Genomic DNA, 14,072 nt, shown 5'->3' with positions numbered 1-14,072 from the left:
ATTACATTCTAAAAATGTCTTACAGCAGATGTATTACTATGTCATACCCTTCAACCAAGGCCCAGAGTTTTACCTGGTTAGGTTAGCCTACCAGATCAGGAAAATCTCTTGGCCACACCACAGAAAAACAAACCCCCTCCCCCCCACCACCACTCTGGGATGCCACCTCTGAAATCGCCACACAAGGTTACAAATTAAAGAAACATATCTGTATGATCTACTGACAGGATGTTTACATACTATCTAATAATGTTGACGTAGTACCTTAACATTTAGACTTATGTGCCTCGCAATTTCAACTTTCTATCTGAAAATGTTGACTTGTGTATCTCAACAATTTGAGATAATATCACAAAATTCTGACTTACATAAATGTCTCCATTTTTTTTGCGCCTGAGTATTTTTCTCCGTTCATACAGGAGTAATAAAGCCCTAGTGCACTAATTTTGTGGGGGGATTTTTTTCAATATATATCTTTTTATATTAATGATTTGTGTATTGTGATGTATCAGGGCTCAGCACCCTTAATTACCGCGATTATTCACACAGGCCTACTGTTAGACACTATAATGCTAATAGTGTATGTGTAATGTAGTACTGGTAATCAGAGACGTTCGCGACGCCTTTTCAAGGAGGAAAGAAAAGGAAAACCATATACGTGCATGAGTTTTCAGAGGCGGTGGGAAATCGGTATTTTCCTCGGACTCTGGGGGCACTTTTATCAAGTGCTGGGTGATATACGTTGGGGAGACCTAGAGCTGCATTGATGTGTCACATTTTCCCAGGATTGTCATACAATTGCGAACGCTCGCATGATGTGAAACCGTTACTTTGTGACGATGATCGATCAGGTGAAATAGTGAATCAAGCCAAATGGGATGGTTCCTGGCGTCAAGCAACAGGCGAGGCTTGTGCCAAGAAGGGGGAATACCAAGAATTGAAAGCGGGGTTTAATTTCTCGTTTTTGGGGGGTCTTGTGTGCCGAAGACACCGAAATCAAACTGTTTTCCTGTGAGAGAAAGGCGTTATCCACCCCAAAGCGTCCGGACTGTGTGATAAATCAACAACATAGTAGAGTGACAAGGCACAGGTTGAGTCAAATTAGTTTATCGGAGTGCGGTGGGAAGAGGAACACTGATCAAGACAACAGCACAGCAGCATATGTTTTCATGTCTCCTCTCAACACACCTGTAAAGGTAAGTTTATGCTCTCTATAATAATGTATTATTAGATGATAATGCCAAGTGATTTATTTCGTTTCACCTCACTGAATGACAACGTCGCATGATTAACACCCCTGGACAAACCTATGATAAAAACATGTTTATGTTTTTTGTTTCTCTGTTTTATATAAATGTTATTAATAGCTATGTGCATACTCTATCCTCTCAATCTACATACTTTAAGCTATGTAGGCGTATTGTTTCATATTGATAATGGCACGTGTTTGTCTGCCACAAAGTGAATGGGGATAGCCTTTGTATAGTAGATAAGACACAGACAATGCCGTATATGTATTACTGATCATATAAACGATTTACTGGTGTAATAATAACAAACTTTCTGAGCCTGTCAAACAAAACGAATGAATGTGACTGATCATTTTGCGGCCGCGTTGAGTCATTGATAGCATATTCTAATGAGTACGCAGAGACGTGATCAAAAACCCACAGTTGAATCAAAAATGATTTATTTGGCCACAGTAACATTTCTGTAGTTATTCACCATAATCTTCACCACAATTTAAAGTGTTTAATAGAGTATTTATTTGCCGGTTTTGAAAGCCTGTCCCCGGCCCTCTTGCCAAAACCGCAATGTAGCCTACAGTACTGCATGCAAGGGAATGTCCAAGATCTCACTCAGAGATGCTGAAGCAATGTTTTCATTGCAGACTTTTGGTCTGGTTTCCTGGACTATAGATTAAGCCTATAGTCCTGGACTGAAAAGCATGTTCCTTAAAGTAGCTCAGGAGGGCCCTTCTTGCTCAAACAACATGAAGTTCTCCAGCAAATCAGCTGGAAAGTAATCTATCCAGAGTGGACAAATAAAACATCTCAGTATCCCTTATGATCTTAATTAAAGCCATAAAGATTCTCTTAAATTACTAGAGGGGCTGTGTCATAATATAACGGGGCAAAAATGTCAGCCATCTTGTTCAGGGAGAAATCCAAAACCAGTCTCATTGCAAATGAATGGCAGTAGAGGCTTTTGTGATGCATAGCTATCTATCTAGTAAACTGTAGCTATCTAGTAAACTTGCCTGCTACTTCAGTGGGTGTTGGACACATTTCTACCTGTCCTCCCCTTGTTCGGGCTGCGTTCGGCGGTCGACGTCACCGGCTTTCTAGCCATCGCTGCTCAGTTTTTCATGTATCCATTTGTTTTGTCTTGTTCCCTGCACACCTGGTTTTCATTCCCCAATCAATCTACATGTATGTATTCCTCTGTTCCCCATCGTGTCTTTGTGTAAGATTGTATGTGTTACGTGTATTTTGTCTATTGTTTTTTTTGTTACGCGCCAGACACCTGTCTATGTTCCGTGTTTTGGGCACGTTGTTTGTGCTTTTCTAAGTCCTCAACTGAATTGAGCCATTGTATGGCTGTGGAGATTGACTGCATTGTTAAAATAGAATGTTGGCATATTGGCAGTTGATTTGAAAAATGTATCATTCCTCTAAAACTGTCAGTCTAGCTAACACACATACAGTGCAGAAATTGTATTCACATTCATTGTTTTACACAATATCTTATAGCAGCACTGGCAAACCATGGTTGACCAACTCCCTGACCAACATGGCTGACCTATGGACCATCATAAGAAGGTTCATGGCCGTTCTAGTATTCTAATTCCTAATTGAGCACCCCTCCCCATTCCCTCTCTTCGCCCTTAACAGCATATTAGTCATGGGAGAGATCATGGCAGAAAAAGAGAGTGACGATTGTATTTGTGTAGTAATAGTTTAATCTGAAACAATCACAGTCATCCCTGGGTATATTTACAGTTGAAGCCGGAAGTTTAAATACACCTTAGCCAAATATATTTAAACTTTTCACAATTCCTGACATTTAATCCTAGATAAAATTCCCTGTTTTAGGTCAGTTAGGATCACCACTTTATTTTAAGCATGTGAAATGTCAGAATAATAGTAGAGAGAATGATTTATTTCAGCTTTTATTTCTTTCATCACATTACCAGTGGGTCAGGAGTTTACATAGACTCAATTAGTATTTGGTAGCATTGCCTTTAAATTGTTTAACTTGGGTCAGATGTTTCGGGTAGCCTTCCACAACTGTCCCACAATAAATTGGGTGAATGTTGGCCCATTCCTCCTGACAGAGCTGGTGTAACTGAGTCAGATTTGTCGGCTTTTTCAGTTCTGACCACAAATTTTCTATAGGATTGAGGTCAGGGCTTTGTTATGGTCACTCCAATACCTTGACTGTTGTCCTTAAGCCATTTGCCACAACTTTGGGGGTATGCTTGGGGTCATTGTCAATTTGGAAGAACCATTTTCAACCCTTTAACTTCCTGACTGATGTCTTGAGATGATGCATCACTATATCCACAGAATTTTCCTACCTCATGATGCCATCTATTTTGTGAAGTGCACCAGTCCCTTCTGCAGCAAAGCACCCCCACAACTTGATGCTGCCACCCCCGTGCTTCACGGTTGGGATGGTGTTCTTCGGCTTGCAAGCGTCCCCCTTTTTCCTCCAAATGGTCATTATGGCCAAACAGTTCTATTTTTGTTTCATCAGACCAGAGGATATTTCTCCAAAATGTATTATCTTTGTCCCCATATGCAATTGAAAACCGTAGTCTGGCTTTTTTTATGGCGGTTTTGGAGCAGTGGCTTCTTCCTTGTTGAGCGGCCTTTCAGGTTATGTCGATATAGGACTTGTTTTACTGTTGATATAGATACTTTTGTACCTGTTTTCTACAGCATCTTCACAAGGTCCTTTGCTGTTGTTCTGGGATTGCTTTGCCCTTTTCACACCAAAGTACGTTCATCTCTAGGAGACAGAACGTGTTTCCTTCCTGAGCGGTATGATGGCTGCGTGGTCCTATGGTGTTTATATACTTGCGTACTATTGTTTGTACAGATGAACGTGGTACCTTCAGCCATTTGGAAATTGCTCCCAAGGATGAACCAGACTTGTGGATGTCACGCCCTGACCACAGAGAGCCCTTGGTTCTCTATGGTGTAGTAGGTCAAGGCATGACTATGGGGTGTTCTAGGTTATATATTTCTATGTTGGTGCTCTTGGTATGGTTCCCAATTCGAGGCAGCTGACTTTTTGTTGTCTCTAATTGGAGATCATACTTAAGGGTTCCCTGTTCCCACCTGCTTTGTGGGATATTGTTTTTTTGAGAGAGTGCATGTTGCACCTCAGTACTGCACGGTCATTGTTTGTTTCTTGGTTTGTTTTAAGTTTCACTTAATAAAGATGTGGAACTCCAATCACGCTGCGCCTTGGTGCGTCTCTCCACACGATCGTGACAGAATATCCCACCAAACAAGGACCAAGTAGCGTGCAACGATGGGGAAAGTAAGTTGGACCTGGGAGGAGATCATGGGAGTACACGAGACCCTTCCTTGGCAGGAGTCGCTGAGGTCGCAGGAAGGACAGCGACGACGCCGGGGACCACGGCCACAAAAACCCCAAGATTTTCTGGGCAGTGGAGAGTAACAGAGCCTGTTTGTGAGTCGGAGGAGGAATTTGATGAAAAATTCCAGAGAGAGGTGGTAGCGATGAGAATGCTGCAGCACAGGCGTGCTGAAGAGCGTGACACCAGTCTGGTGCCATCTGCACTGGTTTCACGCATCTGGCCTCCAGTGCGTCTCCCCAGTCCAGTACGTCTTGTGTCTCCTCCTCGCACTCGCCCTGAAGTGCGTGTCACCAGTCCGGTGCAACCTGTTTCGGCCCCACGTATCAGGCCTCCAGTGCGCCTCCCCAGTCCAGTACGTCCTGTGCCTGCTCCCCGCACTCACTCTGATGTGCGTGTCACCAGTCCGGTGTCACCTGTACCGGCTCTACTCATTAGGCCTCCAGTGCGCATTCACAGTCCAGAGCTTCCGGCGACGGTTCCCAGTCCGGAATCTCCAGCAACGGTCCACAGTCCGGAATGTCCAGGCACGGCGTCCAGTCCCGCTCCAGGGCAGGAGCCTTCCTTTGCGCCGGTGCCCAGTCCAGGCACGGCGTCCAGTCCTGCTTCATGGCGGGAGCCTTCTTCTGCGCCAGTGCCCAGTCCAGGCACAACGTCCAGTCCAGCTCCAGGGCAGGAACCTTCCTCTGCGCCGGTGGACAGTCCAGGCACGGCGTCCAGCCCAGCTCCATGGCGGGAGTCTTCCTCTGCGCCGGTGGCCAGTCCAGGCACAGTGTCCAGTCCTGCTCCATGGCCGGAGCCCTCCTTTGCGCCGGTGCCCAGTCCAGGCACGGTGTCCAGTCCCGCTCCAAGGCCGGAGCCTTACTCTGCGCCGGTTCCCAGTCCAGGCACGGTGTCCAACCCAGCTCCATGGCCGGAGCCCTCCTTTGCGCCGGTGTCCAGGCCCGGCTTCCAGTCCCGCTCCAGGGCAGGAGCCTTCCTCTGTGCCGGTGGCCAGTCCAGGCCCGGTGTCTAGTCCCGCTCCATGGCGGGTGCCTTCCTATGCACCGGTGGCCAGTCCAGGCACGGTGTCCAGTCCTGCTCCATGGCCGGAGCCCTCCTTTGCGCAGGTGCCCAGTCCAGGCACGGCGTCCAGTCCCGCTACAAGGCCGGAGCCTTACTCTGCGCCGGTGCACAGTCCAGGCACGGCGTCCAACCCAGCTCCATGGCCGGAGCCCTCCTTTGCGCCGATGCCCAGTCCAGGCACGGAGTTCAGCCCGCGTCATGGCCGGATCCAGGATCTGGACGGGAGAGCCCCTGGTTCTCTATGGTGTAATAGGTCAGGGCGTGACTAGGGGGTGTTCTAGGTTATATATTTCTATGTTGGTGCTCTTGGTATGGTTCCCAATTAGTGGCAGCTGACTTTCCTTGTCTCTAATTGGAGATCATACTTAAGGGTTCTCTGTTCCCACCTGCTTTGTGGGATATTGTTTTTTGAGAGAGTGCATGTTGCACCTCAGTACTGCATCGTCATTGTTTGTTTCTAGGTTTGTTTTAAGTTTCACTTAATAAAGATGTGGAACTCCAATCACACTGCGTCTCTCCACACGATTGTGACAGTGGAGGTCAACAATTTTTGTTCTGAGGTCTTGGCTGATTTCTTTTGATTTTCCCATGATGTCAAGCAAAGAGGCACTGAGTTTGAAGGTAGGCCTTGAAATACATCCACAGGTACACCTCCAATTGACTCAAATGATGTCAATTAGACATCCAGACTTGTGGATGTCACGCCCTGACCACAGAGAGCCCTTGGTTCTCTATGGTGTAGTAGGTCAAGGCATGACTATGGGGTGTTCTAGGTTATATATTTCTATGTTGGTGCTCTTGGTATGGTTCCCAATTCGAGGCAGCTGACTTTTTGTTGTCTCTAATTGGAGATCATACTTAAGGGTTCCCTGTTCCCACCTGCTTTGTGGGATATTGTTTTTTTGAGAGAGTGCATGTTGCACCTCAGTACTGCACGGTCATTGTTTGTTTCTTGGTTTGTTTTAAGTTTCACTTAATAAAGATGTGGAACTCCAATCACGCTGCGCCTTGGTGCGTCTCTCCACACGATCGTGACAGAATATCCCACCAAACAAGGACCAAGTAGCGTGCAACGATGGGGAAAGTAAGTTGGACCTGGGAGGAGATCATGGGAGTACACGAGACCCTTCCTTGGCAGGAGTCGCTGAGGTCGCAGGAAGGACAGCGACGACGCCGGGGACCACGGCCACAAAAACCCCAAGATTTTCTGGGCAGTGGAGAGTAACAGAGCCTGTTTGTGAGTCGGAGGAGGAATTTGATGAAACGGCGTCCAGTCCCGCTACAAGGCCGGAGCCTTACTCTGCGCCGGTGCACAGTCCAGGCACGGCGTCCAACCCAGCTCCATGGCCGGAGCCCTCCTTTGCGCCGATGCCCAGTCCAGGCACGGAGTTCAGCCCGCGTCATGGCCGGATCCAGGATCTGGACGGGAGAGCCCCTGGTTCTCTATGGTGTAATAGGTCAGGGCGTGACTAGGGGGTGTTCTAGGTTATATATTTCTATGTTGGTGCTCTTGGTATGGTTCCCAATTAGTGGCAGCTGACTTTCCTTGTCTCTAATTGGAGATCATACTTAAGGGTTCTCTGTTCCCACCTGCTTTGTGGGATATTGTTTTTTGAGAGAGTGCATGTTGCACCTCAGTACTGCATCGTCATTGTTTGTTTCTAGGTTTGTTTTAAGTTTCACTTAATAAAGATGTGGAACTCCAATCACACTGCGTCTCTCCACACGATTGTGACAGTGGAGGTCAACAATTTTTGTTCTGAGGTCTTGGCTGATTTCTTTTGATTTTCCCATGATGTCAAGCAAAGAGGCACTGAGTTTGAAGGTAGGCCTTGAAATACATCCACAGGTACACCTCCAATTGACTCAAATGATGTCAATTAGCCCATCAGAAGCTTCTAAAGCCATTAATTAATTTTCTGGAATTTTCCAAGCTGTTTAAAGGCACAGTCAATTTAGTGTATGTAAACTTCTGACCCACTGGAATTGTGATACAGTGAATTATAAGTGAAATAATCTGTCTGTAAACAATTGTTGGAAAAATTACTTGTGTCAAGCACAAAGTAAATGTCCTAACTGACTTGCCAAAACTATAGCTTGTTAACAAGAAACTTGTGGAGTGGTTGAAAAACGAGTTTTAATGACTTCAACATAAGTGTATGTTAACTTCTGACTTCAACTGTATAGTCAAGGTGGATAAATTCATATCAGCCAGGTCTTTAGCAGGGATCAACTGGTTGGAGCAATTTTCAAAGAACATCCCTCCTTCAATGTCACTCACTGCCAATATAAACGGACAAGTCATCCCCTGCAAACATGTTGTGTGCATATGCACCTATTCAATAGCAAACACAGATTATTCACTGGCACTGAACTGAACTGGAATAGAGTTACTTGTCTTCTTTGACAAGCCTTCTGAAGATCTTCGTTGGACGCTTTCCAAAAGCGTAATTCATCATTATTCTCTCGTCCAACACAGTCCGGACGAGATGAGCTTTTGAGTCAAGTGGCAAACACTTGACAGGCAAGGCCTTTGGTGTGGCAATCTTAATAATTCCTCTCTCACAGCAAAACATCTATGAAAACACGCAGTGAACTGTGTTTTTCCTGTCTCTTACTTATTTTGAACATGGCCATGTAGCGCGATCGTACACATCATCTTGGGAGCTGGGCTGAAGCCGGAGTCTTAGGGGAGAAAGGGTATTGTTTGGCTATTTGGACCATATCAAAGGGAAGAATGGGAATAGGAATTGGTCATGGAATTTGAACGGAGCAACAGGAAGCGTCCCAAACCCTCCCTCTCTGCCCTGAGTTTTTAGGCCCCTGCAGTCTGGAGCTTACATGCAGATAAGTCCTGTTTGCTTTGAAAGCTGGCATTCCGTTCCTTCCTCAGCCCAGTTCCAGCCATTTTGAAATAGAAAACAGCCCCCTCTCTTTCAGCAACTTGTCCTGTCTTCGTTCCCCCTGACTCCCTAACTTCAGGAGTGTGAGCCCCTTCCCCCAAATGCTCAGAGGGAATAGGCGTAATCCCCGTATCCTCCTGCAGCACAGGTCTCCAGCTCCAGGAATTTGGAGGAGTTTGGACTGATGAGCTTCCCAGCTCTGTGCAACTGGGTCCCCCAGCAGAAGCAAAGAGACAGCCAGCAAACACCAGCAATGCACATCTGATTATACAGCACAGTCAGAAACCTGCACACAACAATGTACTCTTAGTTTGGCCTCTAGATATGTATAAATTCAGTGATGTATGGAAACAGAAGTATGCGTATGTCTTATTGGTCTATGTGGGTTTGCCTGCATATGATGAAAGTATATGTCTTTGAATGGCAAGATATGGTGATCTGTATTTTGGTCTTATGTCCTTTGAAGCAGACACACACGGCTCTGATTTGACGGTCACTTTTTAGGACTCTCTACATCCTAAATTAACAATAATTATAGAGCATTTGGCTGGGGCAGAGAAAGAGCTACCATATTCCTCTGAGAAGAGCAGCCTCTACGCTGCTCAAAATTTAGCGGCGACAGTGAGAGAACGGGATACCACAATATTACGGACCTCACAACTCACTTAGTGGCCTGTGGAGGAACAAGACCCTGGAAGCATTTCAAAAGGCAAGAGAGGGAAAGAGACAAGAGAGGGAAAGAGAGAGTGTGGAGAGAGACATTTTTCTCCTCTCCTCTTTCTCCTCTCCTCTTTCTCCTCTCCTCTTTCTCCTCTCCTCTTTCTCCCCTCCTCTCCTCTTTCTCCTCTTAGCTCCTCTTTCTCCTCTCTTCTTTCTCCTCTCTTCTTTCTCCTCTCCTCTTTCTCCTCTCCTCTATCTCCCGTCCTCCCCATTTCTCCTCTTTCTCCTGTCCTCTCCTTTTCTCCTCTCCTCTTTCTCCTCTCCTCTCGTCTTTCTTCTCTCCTCTACTCTTTCTCCTCTCGTCTTTCTCCTCTCCTCTCCTTTTTCTCCTCTCCTCTCCTTTTTCTCCTCTCCTCTTTCTCCTCTCCTCTCGTCTTTCTTCTCTCCTCTACTCTTTCTCCTCTCGTCTTTCTCTTCTCCTCTCCTTTTTCTCCTCTCCTTTTTCTCCTCTCCTTTTTCTCCTCTTCTTTCTCCTCTCTTCTTTCTCCTTCTTTCTCCTCTCTTCTTACTCCTCTCCTGTTTCTTCTGTTTCTCCTCCTCTCTTCTTTCTCCTCTCCTCTTTCTCAACTTCTTCTCTCCTCTTTCGTCTTTGCCCTCTCTTCTTTCTCCTTTCGTCTTTCCCCTCTCCTCTTTCTCCTTTCGTCTTTCTCCTCTCCTCTTTCTCCTCCTCTCTTCTTTCTTCTCTCATCTTTCTCAACTTCTCCTTTCGTCTTTCTCCTCTCCTCTTTCCCCTTTCGTCTTTCCCCTTTCGTCTTTCCCCTCTCTTCTTTCTCCTCTTCTTTCATCTTTCTCCTCTCTTCTTTCTCCTCTCCTCTTTCTCCTTTCGTCTTTCCCCTTTCATCTTTCCCCTCTCTTCTTTCTCCTTTCCTCTTTCTCCTTTCCTCTTTCTCCTCTCCTGTTTCTCCTCCTCGCCTCTCCTCTTATATTGGGGAGCCCTTTGGTTTTCCTTGAGGCAGCTGGGATTTTATTCCCATGTGCAGGTATGTATATTGTGGGTTTGTGTGGTTATGTGATTTTATTTCTGTGTGCCAGTGTGTATATTGTGGTTGTGAGTGGCTGTGAATGTGTTCATTTGTCTTTCAGGTGACTCAGGACCACACTGTCTCTTGGGAAGGTTTTCCATGTGTCATCAATCCCACCTCTCCCTCTCACGGCACACACACATAAATGTGTCTCCTCCCCCAGGTCCATGGCCCCCACTCTTTCCTTGCGACCCCTTCATTGTAAATACCCCGTCTCCCCATCCTCACTCCTCCAACTTAAATCCCCATCTCTTTCCCAATACCTCTTCAGCTCTTTCTCTTCCAACGTCTCTCCCTCCCTGCCACCCCCCCCCCCCCCTACAATACAGTACAAAGACAGCAGACTGTGTTATCACCCCCTACAGTACAGTACAACACCACACAGACAGACACTTAATTCTCTTCTATAGTACGTCTCAGCATCTAGAATTGGTCCCGTGCATGCACAAAGAGAAATGGAATTTCCCTCCTGGCACGTGAAGCCATTTGAATCGCAGTGCCTCCCCCATTGCCTTTCCTTATGGCCCCATTCTTGACTACAGCCGATGACACTTTTATAGAGCTCCAGGAAGTTTGGATGTTACAGCTTTACCAGGCCAATTTGATGGATTTTCTCCCCCCCCCCCCCCCCCCCCCCCTTATGGAAGTTCTCTAGGGGATTGATGGCCAGAAAGGAGCAGAACACAGGATCATTCTAGTCTCTTTTCTCTGATTGCTGACATCACAAGGTCGATGTCAACTGCCCCATGCCATGCCGGTTAGTGTCCCTGTTACACCAACCTTTCCCTGGTGGTGTCGCCACATTGTTTCCTCTGTAATTGCTCACGTGTAGCCCGTTACTGAACAACACAGCTGTTATTGTGATGGAGCGGCTGCTTGAAAGTAGTTAACCAGAATTGCAACTTCTGCATAAACAGCATCCTTTCATAAAACGGGCCTACATAGGCCAACAGATGTTGACCCGAAGTCAACCCGGCTCAAAAAACTGTCCATCCCACCCAATTGAAAATCTTCTAAAATCACATTTTGTGTTTGTCGTTGGCCACAGCAGCACGACTGTGTCCGTCTGCTTCAAATAACTTCCGACGACTAGTCCAGATCATAAATAAAGTGTCTGCTATGAAATGACACATATTACATCTATATATATTTAGATCTCTGAACCTCTGAACCTACTGAGTCTACTGTAATTCACCATGACTCAACAAAACGCTATGTATTATCTGCGCCTGGTCAGCTGACTCGACAGAAGAATATTGTCTCTGACTAGACTTCTGAGGGTCCTACTAATTTAGCGGTTGGGACGACTGAGTGTTCAGCTCATTAATTGAGCGCCAAGATAACAAAAGAACAACTGTTGCACGGCAGGACCATGAGCGAACGGAGACAACGTACCGGGTGCCCTACATACAGTACTGTAGCGTATACTCCACCACTGGACCGGATCTCTTTAGACTAACACCCTTACCTCTCTTGACCAAACACTTTCAGTTTATTCTATGTGCCTGTGTGTATGTTTCTTGGCGACTGTATGAGTTTGTCTATGTGTGTTAGTGTGTGTTCCACATGCGCGTGCCGTCCCCCTACCCAGCGTTTTCCATTAGGATCGTGAGCTTGTCCAGCCCTCCCTCCCCACTCCCTCCCTGACACAAAAGAAGCCCTTTGTTGTCTGAGAGAATAAGGAGGTGGCAGGAGAGAATAGTCTGGGCTGTGGCCCACTATGGGCTGCTGGGCCTCTCTGATCCAGGGGGAACGTGGAGTCAGCTGGTCCTCTGACAATGGCCGCTGCCCGCTCTGCCTCTGGTTGGACAATGGAGCGGCCTCTCTGTCGCTGACGCACGCCCCCGTTGTTGTGGTCCCCAGTGGTCATCGTCCGTCTCGTTTTTGTAGCCCCCCCCATCCCCCTTGCCTCCAAAACGGACCCCATCTGTGACCCTGTCAACTGTTGAACATCCCAAGGTTGCCTCCCCTCTCCCTCCCCACACGCACACTGTGTGTTCAAGAGTACATTGTGTGTGTGTGTGTGTGTGTGTGTGTGTGTTCAATTGTTCAATAGGTTGACCGTTTCCCTCATCACATCCTTGACACAGATTCCAGGGAAGTTTGATGAGGTCATAAACATTGCGCTGTGAATTTGCTTATCTGTCATACCCTGACCTTAGAGATCCTTTTAATTCTCTATTTGGTTAGGCAGGGTGTGTCTAGGGTGGGAAATCTATGTTTTCTATTTCTTTGCTGGCCTGGTATGGTTTCCAATCAGAGGCAGCTGTCTATCGTTGTCTCTGATTGGGGATCATATTTAGGCAGCCATTTCCCACCTGTTGTTTGTGGGATCTTGTTTTTGTGTAGCTGCCTGTGAGCAGCCCAGAACGTCACGTTTCCTTCTGTATTGTTTTTGGTGAGTTGCATATGTATTAAACATGTGGAACTCTTAAGTACGCTGCCTTGGTCCATTCATTCAGACGAGTGTGACACAAGATCCCACTACCCACGAACCAAGCAGCGTGCCCAGGAGGAGCAGGGATCCTGGGCTTGGGAGGAAAGCCAGGAGTGGAGGACATCCTGGACGTGGGACGAAATCATGGCAGGAGACAGAAGCAGAAGCCATGGAAGCAGGCGGAGGCAGCGAAGGAGCAACAGCGACTACGCCGGGGTTCCCGGCCACAAAGACAGCCCAAAGGACTGGGGGGGAGCACACGAGACAACCTGGGAGGAGGTAGAGAGAGACAATCTGGGAGGAGGTAGAGAGGTGATCGGTCGACCCAGGGAGAGTGCCAGAGCCCGCCTGGGAGTCAATAGAACAGTGCGAGGAGGGATACCGGAGAATGGAGTTGGCGAGGAGTATGCGGCAACGCAGGCGTTTGGAAAAGCGGGTCACCAGTCCGGTGCAATCTGTGCCGGTCCCACGCATCAGTCCTCCAGGCAGCTGTCTATCGTTGTCTCTGATTGGGGATCATATTTAGGCAGACTTTTCCCACCTGTTGTTTGTGGGATCTGTTTTTTGTGTAGCTGCCTGTGAGCAGCCCAGAACGTCACGTTTGCATATTTATTAAACATGTGGAACTCTAAGTACGCGGCGCCTTGGCCCATTCATTCAGACGAGCGTGACATTATTTAAAACCACAATCTCACAAGTCCAATGTTACCTAGTGATTTTCCACAGGATCACTTTGTGTGTTTTTGTGACATCAGTTATCTCAAGTTAGTCGAGCTATAAGCTGTCAGCTCAGATGGTAGAGCTGAGGAACCTATGGCAGTGGGTAGAGATTTACAACAGTTCAATTGTTCTATTATTGGTTCTAGTAAATTTAGCTAGCTAGCTTTCTGGATAGCCAATAATTGTTTGGAATCCTATCTTGCGTCATGCCTATAATTTTGAGATGGGACATAACAGCCAGCCAGATGGGACCAGTCGGCTGGAATTGTTAATAGGAATCAACTATAACGGCTCGACTGACATCTGCATGGTTCTGTGGATTGGATCTATGTGTCAGGTTTCAGGTGAGACCCAAGTGCGGACTGTGAAGTAACAATGTTTATTGTAACAACAGGGGCAGGCAAACGACAGGTCAAAGATCAATGAGTTCAACAGCATAACAGACACTTGATCAATGAGTTCAACAGCATAACAGACACTTGATCAATGAGTTCAACAGCATAACAGACACTTGATCAATGTGTTCAACAGCATAACAGACACTTGATCAATGTGTTCAACAGCATAACAGACACTTGCATTAGAATAGGTCAAAG

General features: G+C 46.7%; 1 protein-coding gene across 2 annotated transcripts in view; it reads left to right on the top strand.

Annotated features, from left to right (window-relative positions):
• Window positions 1-409: 409 nt before the first annotated feature.
• The window catches only part of LOC110507505 (uncharacterized), a 59,562-nt gene continuing 45,899 nt past the window's right edge, over window positions 410-14,072 (top strand). For both annotated transcript variants that reach the window (XR_016492647.1, XM_036964710.2), the window contains exon 1: window positions 410-1,196. The gene's annotated coding sequence lies outside the window, so the exon portion shown is untranslated. The remainder of the gene's footprint in view (window positions 1,197-14,072) is intronic.

Source organism: Oncorhynchus mykiss, chromosome 27, assembly GCF_057628025.1.
Source record: "Oncorhynchus mykiss isolate SJ-2025 chromosome 27, ASM5762802v1, whole genome shotgun sequence".
Classification (NCBI taxonomy): domain Eukaryota; kingdom Metazoa; phylum Chordata; class Actinopteri; order Salmoniformes; family Salmonidae; genus Oncorhynchus; species Oncorhynchus mykiss.
The sequence above is the reverse complement of the archived record's forward strand: the minus strand, read 5'-3'. Positions and strand labels throughout refer to the sequence as shown.